Source organism: Suricata suricatta, chromosome 5 (genome assembly GCF_006229205.1).
Source record: "Suricata suricatta isolate VVHF042 chromosome 5, meerkat_22Aug2017_6uvM2_HiC, whole genome shotgun sequence".
Classification (NCBI taxonomy): Eukaryota; Metazoa; Chordata; class Mammalia; order Carnivora; family Herpestidae; genus Suricata; species Suricata suricatta.
The window spans coordinates 111,798,260-111,805,502 of record NC_043704.1 but is presented as its reverse complement, the minus strand read 5'-3'; the positions used below and the strand labels follow the sequence as shown (position 1 = coordinate 111,805,502).

Below are 7,243 nucleotides of genomic sequence, written 5' to 3'. Positions count from 1 at the left end.
TTTACATAGGATGGTGTCCTCCCTGCCCCCCACCCCCAGCCACTCTTCAGCTCTAAAACTTACCAGCTGATCCCTGGGATACCTTATAGTCCAGAGTTTAGGATTCAAAATGTCCACCTCAGCTCTGGGGTCTGACCGACCCGCTGCTTCAGATGGACTCTCTCTCTCCAGCCCTTCCGCACTCTCTGCCATCCCTCCTTTCCTGCTCTGCCTTCCAGGTCCAGCAGGCTGGAGAATTGCAGTCCCCTTCGGGCCCCAGCTGTTTGCCTGCTGGCCCTCTTTGTCTGATAGTCCGGAGAAAAGTTCTTCAGATCCCGGCCGCCTGACGTAGGCGTGGGGTCGGGCAGGGCCACTGCTGGGAAGGGAATAACTGAACGGGTTGTATCAGAGCAACTTGCCTGACAGCTAGCAGGCGCAGGACATGGGTAAAAACCTAATAAAAACTTAAAGAGCAATACCTGTTCTGCAGGTTATTTTATCAGTCTCCTGGAGCCACTGCTGAGATTAGAGCTACCCCCGAGGATGCCACGAGTGTGGGGAAGGCCACAGAAGGGGCTGATGCCCACAACATGTGTGTTATTTAACGTTTTTGCAATGTTGTTCTTAGTCCGGACACCTTGTTCCATCTCAGATGCTCTCCAGATGATTCATAATCTGATGTTGGCTTCAACACAGATTTAAAGGTACCTAGACCAAGTTTACGCTGTCAGGAGCTACTCACCTGGTGCACCTGCAGTTCAGGTCACCAGTGTGTCACTGGGCAACATGTGAATCGGGAGACTTCAGGATACTAGAAGCTGAGGACGCATGGTGAACACAGTGAGTTCCTTCCCTCCCCTTGGGCTGGGTGTACAGGCAGGTAATTTAAAATAATCTGGGATGTGGCAGGAACCAAGAGCAGGGAGGAGGGGCCCACCACTCACCACAGAGGTGGGGCAGGCCTTGGAAGACGAAATGTGAGGCAAGGCTTGCAGGAAGAGAGGAGTTACCCAGGTGAGAGGGAGGAAGGGAAGGGTGTTCCCAGCACGGGGAGCTCTCCTTTTGCATCGGTCAGAACTCAGGTGGGAGGTGGAAAGGAGGCGATCAGCGGGAAGAAAAAGATTGCGTCCTCTGCCTTTCCTATTCTCTTTACTCGGCTCTGATTCCTGCAGAGGGCAAGGGCACACTGAAGGATGGTTTTTTAGCACCTTCAAGGAGGTAGGATAATATTAGAGTACGGTTTCTAGTAGCAACGAAACTAACAAAACCCAACCTGCAAACAACATGAATGTCCATGCATGGAGAAATGGTTACACAAATACAGTATACCCAGCTGTCTTATGGATAACATGTCATTAAAAAGAATAAGACCGATCTAGGGGCGCCTGGGTGGCTCAGTCACTAAGTTTTCGACTTTGGCTCAGCTCATGACCTCATGGTTCATGGGTTCAAGCCCCGGGTCAGGCTCAGTGCTGACAGCTCAGAGCCTGGAGCTTGCTTCAGATTATGTTTCTCCTCTCTGTCTCTGCCCCCCACCCCCTGCAGTCTCTCACTTTGTATCAAAAATGAATAAAAATGTTAAATAAAAAAAAATTGGTACATGTGCAAACACAGATATCTAAAAAATACTTAATAAAAAAGTAACATAAATATGTATAATTACAACATGTTCCCATTTATGTAAAGAGATGTGTTTTATTTGCATTTATGTATTTTTCGTGTATTTACATACCTATATACAGAAAAAAGTTTTAGAAAGATACTCAATTTCTGGGGAGGGGAGCGGGGTTGGAAGATGGCAAAAGAAAAGGGACTTTAACTTTTTACTTAATTCACTTCTGTATTACTTACATTTTTACATGAGCATGTATTGGGTAATGTTTTCAGTGGGAGAAAAAAAAATAATGAATCAAAAGCCCAAGTTCCTCCAAGAAGTCCTAGAAAATGGTCTTTCTTCCTTCCCGTCGCTCCCCCAAGCCCCCTAAACCCAGGAGAAACGGAGATGTCCCAGAAGCTCACCTCTGCAAGTTCCATCATGAAAGATGCCAACCCAGGGTAGAGTCCTAGGAGGACTAGACGTGTTTGCAGAGGGTTTATTTGATTTACTGTTACTTTTCTAGTATTAAGTCACTCTAGGGAGACATTTTGTGATCACCTGTGAAAAAATGAAGTTGCAATGAAAATCATTTATCAACTTTAATGCTGACATAAAGAATATAATCTAAATTCCAACGTGAATTTAAATTATAATGTCACATCAGAGGCTACTGGACCTAGGGGGTAATATTTTCTAAAATGTCTCCTCTTTTTTTTTTAATTTATTTTTTTTAAATGTTTTATTTTTGATACAGAGAGAGACAGAGCATGAGAGGGGGAGGGGCAGAGAGAGAAGGAGACACAGAATCTGAAGCAGGCTCCAGGCTCTGAGCTAGCTGTCAGCACAGTGCCTGACGCGGGGCTCAAACCCAGGAACGTGAGATCTGACCTGAGCCGAAGTCGGAGGCTTAACCAACTGAGCCACCCAGGTGCCCCTAAAATGTCTCCTCTTAAAAGAGTTTGGTGGCTCAGTTGGTTAAGCGTTCGACTTCAATTCAGGTCATGATCTCCTGGCTTGTGAGTTCTACGCTGTCAGCTCAGAGCCTGAAGCTTGCTTCAGATTCTGTGTCCCTCTCTTCTCTCTCTCGGTCCCTCCCCTGTTCATGTTTGTTCTCTCTCTCTCTCTCTCTCTCTCTCTCTCTCTCTCTCTCTCTCTCTTTCTCTAATATTAAAAAAAATTATTTTTAACACTTATTTATATCTCCTCTTACCCACCCCCACCCATACATCCATGATTTCATTTGACCTATTATAAAACTGACCACAAAAACAAGAATCTAGCACTGACAATGTTTCAATGATACACTGTTAGAGTACTTCCCACAAACACCAGGTGGGCTTGGGGGGCATCTACCTCTATGGAATCTCCCTGCAGAAGCCTGAAGAAAATTTCAAGGGTTGGTGCTGCGTCAAATAAACCCGACCAGACCATGAGAATGAGAAGTCCCTAATTTACTAGCAAGATTCCTTTCCTGGACTCTGGTTCAAATCAGATCTAGAGCTTCTGGCCTTCTTAACTCTCAACTAGCCAGGGATAGAAAATGGCCATCAGTAACAAAATTTCATCCTGACTCTAGAAATCAGAGGCTTCCGGGTATGACGGCTTTGCCATTGTTTAGTTCTGTAGGTCAGGTCACTTAACCTGCTTAAGCCCCTGTTTCCGCGCATCCACACAGTTTCGATGCCAAAGAATGTGTTTAAGCTGTGTGTGACCCTCGAGGGAAAAGCTCTCTGAAAGTGGAGAAGATTGTCTACTGGCAGTAGAGAGCCTGGCAGTCACCAGAGCAAAGCAATCTGTGTAGAACTGTTTTCTTTTGCATAAAGTGTTCTCTAAATTATGAAGAACCAACAGTAAGAAGGTTGCCTCTCCTAAGGCCAAAGATTACCACGGTTTTTAACTGGAATCCTAGGACATCATTCAGAGGGTTCAGAAATTAGTGGGATGCAGGGCACAAAAATCTATATTTTTACTGACCTCCTTCTGAAACTTCGTAACTTTTCTCCTTTATATGTGCTCACACACCACAGCGGTATTACCAGTCAGTGCCCGTGACTTAGTCACCAATAGAAATTACAGATAATTTTATACAACATGACAGCTGTTCCAGACATCTCAAAATATTTGCTCTCTTCTCTAGTCCAGAATTATGGTAGTTATTCAAGCTGCAGTTAGATCCTGTTATTTACTGCTTAATAAAGAAACATATGGGGTGCTGGGGTGGATCAGCCAGTTAAGTGTCTGACTCTTGGTTTCGGCTCAGGTCATGATCTCATGGTTCGTGGGTTTGAGCCCTGCATTGGGATCTGTGCTGATGCCACAGAGCCTGCTTGGGATTCTGTCTCCCTCTCTCTCTGCCCCTCCCCTGCTCGCTCCCTCTCAAAAATAAAAAACATTACAAAAATTTTTAAAAAGCACATATATTAGTATATCACAGATTCTTAAAAATATCACAATAACTGTATATAACCAGATTCCTGTATAGCCCATGTGGGGTTTTTTGTTTTTTTTACTGTTTTATTTAAAGACCATATTCTGAGCCAGCTCCCCATTAACTTTACCAGAAGTGGCCATGCTCAATAAAGATTAAGAACCTCTGCTCTAAGTGGGGTTAGAATGGGGCTTGTAAATGCTCCTAAAGGTCTGTGTCAATGTCACTTTATTTACACATTCCTGAGATTTAGCCTCTAGCTCATTGAGCTCTTCCTAACCAAATATGCTGAGGAAGAAGCTGCATCTGTATAAACATCATCCAGCTAAAGTGTCAGGTTTCCTCCTCTTCTTCACAGTTGTTTGAAGCCAACAGCTAATGGCATTAGAAGGTCAAATATCCTGTATGGCTACATGGAAAGAGGAACTTCTACGGAATTACAACCCAGGCATTTCAATTTAACTCTGCTAACTTGTTTAAGTTGCACTTAATTCTAGGCAAATGAAAGAATAAGTCACAAACCCGTAAGTTGCTGGTTTAATTTTCTCAGTAGGGGATTAGGACATAACCTAATACCTGCTTAACACTTTGATTATGAAGAGCCATGCTTCTGCTCTAGACCAGGCATGACAAATGGATTCTACCCTGACCTGATCAAGTTACTGTTGAGTTAGGAAGGATTCTAAGGCCATCTCCAGGCTGAAGGAGGGAAAAGGTGCTGTGGTTGACTGCTGAGGTCTGCTATGGTAAGGGATGTAGCTATGTGCATGTCTTGTGATTATCCTGAGTCTGGTCCTGACTGCTACCAATGGCCACCTGTACTTTAGACCCAGAGAGAAATGCATTCTTGAACATTCCTTTGGTGTCCCCTCTCTTCAGACAGCTCCTCAGTTCCTACAACTAAATTGCTAACGAACTGATTTAAATTGATGAACAAAAACGGGGCACCTGGGTGGCTCAGTCAGTTGGGCGTTTGATTTCGGCTCAGGTCATGATCTCACAGTGTGGCTTTGAGCCCAATGTCAGGCTCTGTTCTGACAGCTCAGAGCCTGGAGTCTGCTTCGGATTCTGTGTCTCTTTCTATGTCCCTCCCCTGCTCATGTTCTCAATGAATAAATGTTAAAAGAAATAAAATAATTGAACAAAGAGCATTGAACACAACATGACATTGTAAAAAACTGGGATGCCCCAAAACAATGTAGCACAATTGATGAGGGGAATTTATTTAAAATAATTTGGTCAAAGAAAATGTGATTTCTGTGCTTTCCTCCTACTTATGGGAATCATAAAGTTCAATCTCATGACTTTTGTTCAGAAACACTTCTCCACAGCTAACATGTACTGACTCCATTTCCTTGGCTTTGCTCCTTCTGGAGGCCATGATGCTCAGGGTTAAAGCTGTCTTGCATTTACAGAGGCCTCTGGCTTTTACAAAACTGCTTTTAAACCCTCTCTCCTGAGGTGTCTCTCAGCAGGCAGGAAAGCTTGGTTGGTTGTCTTCATTATTCCCATTTTACAGATAAAGAAACAGGTTCCAAGAAGTCAGATGACTTACCCAGAATCCTCTTGTCAGCTCAGGGCTCTCTCAACAAGATGTTAACTTCCAGTGTCTCTTTGCTTCTATCAGGGTCTCCTAAGAAAGGAAATCTTTTAAAAGGAAAGAAAAGAGACCAACATTCCTATATGATAAAAAATATACTGTCATCTACCTATCAACTCTTCCCATGTTGGCCAGACTAGGGGTGCCATTCCAGGTTTTCTTTCTTTCCTCCTGTTTTAGCAGAATTTAAGGAGTCTTGCTTAACAATGTCCACTTCATGCTTCCACCAGTCCAATTTCTTTTTTTTGTTATTTTTAAATAGAATGTCAACCATCAGCCCTCAGTTTGTTCTCAGTATTTAAGAGTCTCCACCAGTCCAATTTCAACTAGTGAGCTCCCAAGCCAAGATTTTAGTACAGCTCATCAGGCGTCCTAGTTTGTGATTTTTGTTATTTTTTTATTATTTGGCTTTGTTTTTTATTAGAAATGATGAAATAGGCAATTTGTCCGACACGAAAGTAATAACTGGCTGGGAAGGGCTGTTAGTTTCTGCCAGTTAAAATACTCAAGAAAAGAAGATGGTTGCGTTTGCTGGATTGCCTTAAATGAAACTGAGGTGGTAGTTCCCCCAAGTAATTCATGGTGCCTAGTACTCTTAATAGAGCAGTGGTTGGAACCCTAGCCCATATTCTTTCCCAGCTGCTGGTGCACCCCTCTGTCTCCTTTTACCCACTCCATAGCCTTGGGCTCCAGCTGCAGGAGAGAAGTGTTCCATGTTTCTTCCAATCTCATATATGCATTTGTGCGCCAAATATGAGCCAGTGCGCCAGTCGCCCTCAAGGAATCTACAAGAGACAGACACGTTGAAGGGTCATCCTCATTTTAAGCGAAGAACTCTACTGATGCATGATTATGAACCCCAGTCTTTGGGGTTCAAGGAGAACCTCCTGGGGGAAGGGTCATTTCAGCTAAAACCTTAAAGAAGAGTAAGAAAAAGCAAGAGGAAGAAGTGAAAGTTGTATAAAAGGCAAGAAAGCAAAAGAGTGAGTTCAGGGAAGAGGGTGAGGCTCTAGAGCAAAGAATGTAAGCTCTGGGGTGGAGGCAGGGGGAAATATAGTGGGAACAAGGCTGGGGGAGTAAGCAAGGGCCAAGATTATAAATGTTATCAAAATCATCCTAAGAATTTAGGGCCATATCCCGAGAGCAATGGGTAGCCGCTTTAATATTAATTTATAATGTCTGCTTTGGTTGCTCTGGAGTTGAGGGGAGTCAGACCGCAGGCAGGGAGAGGAGCCTTAATCCAGATGAAGTATTCTAATAGCCTGAAATACAGTAGAGAGAGTGGAGGTGGGGGGGAAAAAAATTCAAGACTCATCAGGTCAGTATCCCAATGTTGTAGGCAGTTCTCACAAGCTCCCCCTCATTGGGTTACTATTTTGATGTTGTTGGTTTTGAGCTGTTTTCCCTCATCAGGGACTGAGCGTATAGAAGCTCGGTAGTTGGTAAGAACAGTGGTTGGTTAAGGAGTGTGAGTCGGCAGAAGGGTTCTTTTTTTTTTTTTTTCCCCATAATATTTTATTGTCAAATTGTTTTCCATACAACACCCAGTGCTCTTCCCCTCAAGTGCCCTCCACCATCATCACCACCTGTCTTCCCCCCTACCCCCTCCCCCCCAACCCTCAGTTCATTCTCAGCTTTC

At 43.8% G+C, this 7,243-nt stretch overlaps 1 long non-coding RNA gene across 2 annotated transcripts in view; it reads right to left on the bottom strand.

Moving 5' to 3' along the window:
• Window positions 1-492: 492 nt before the first annotated feature.
• LOC115292785 overlaps window positions 493-7,243 on the bottom strand; it is a 38,846-nt gene continuing 32,095 nt past the window's right edge. Inside the window, exons 4-8 of one of the 2 annotated variants that reach the window (XR_003909128.1) lie at window positions 6,278-6,389; window positions 5,560-5,651; window positions 1,999-2,134; window positions 924-1,145; window positions 493-687 (exon numbers count right to left, since the gene is read on the bottom strand). This is a non-coding gene — a long non-coding RNA (uncharacterized LOC115292785). The remainder of the gene's footprint in view (window positions 688-923; window positions 1,146-1,998; window positions 2,135-5,559; window positions 5,652-6,277; window positions 6,390-7,243) is intronic. The other variant, XR_003909129.1, reaches the window with a different exon arrangement.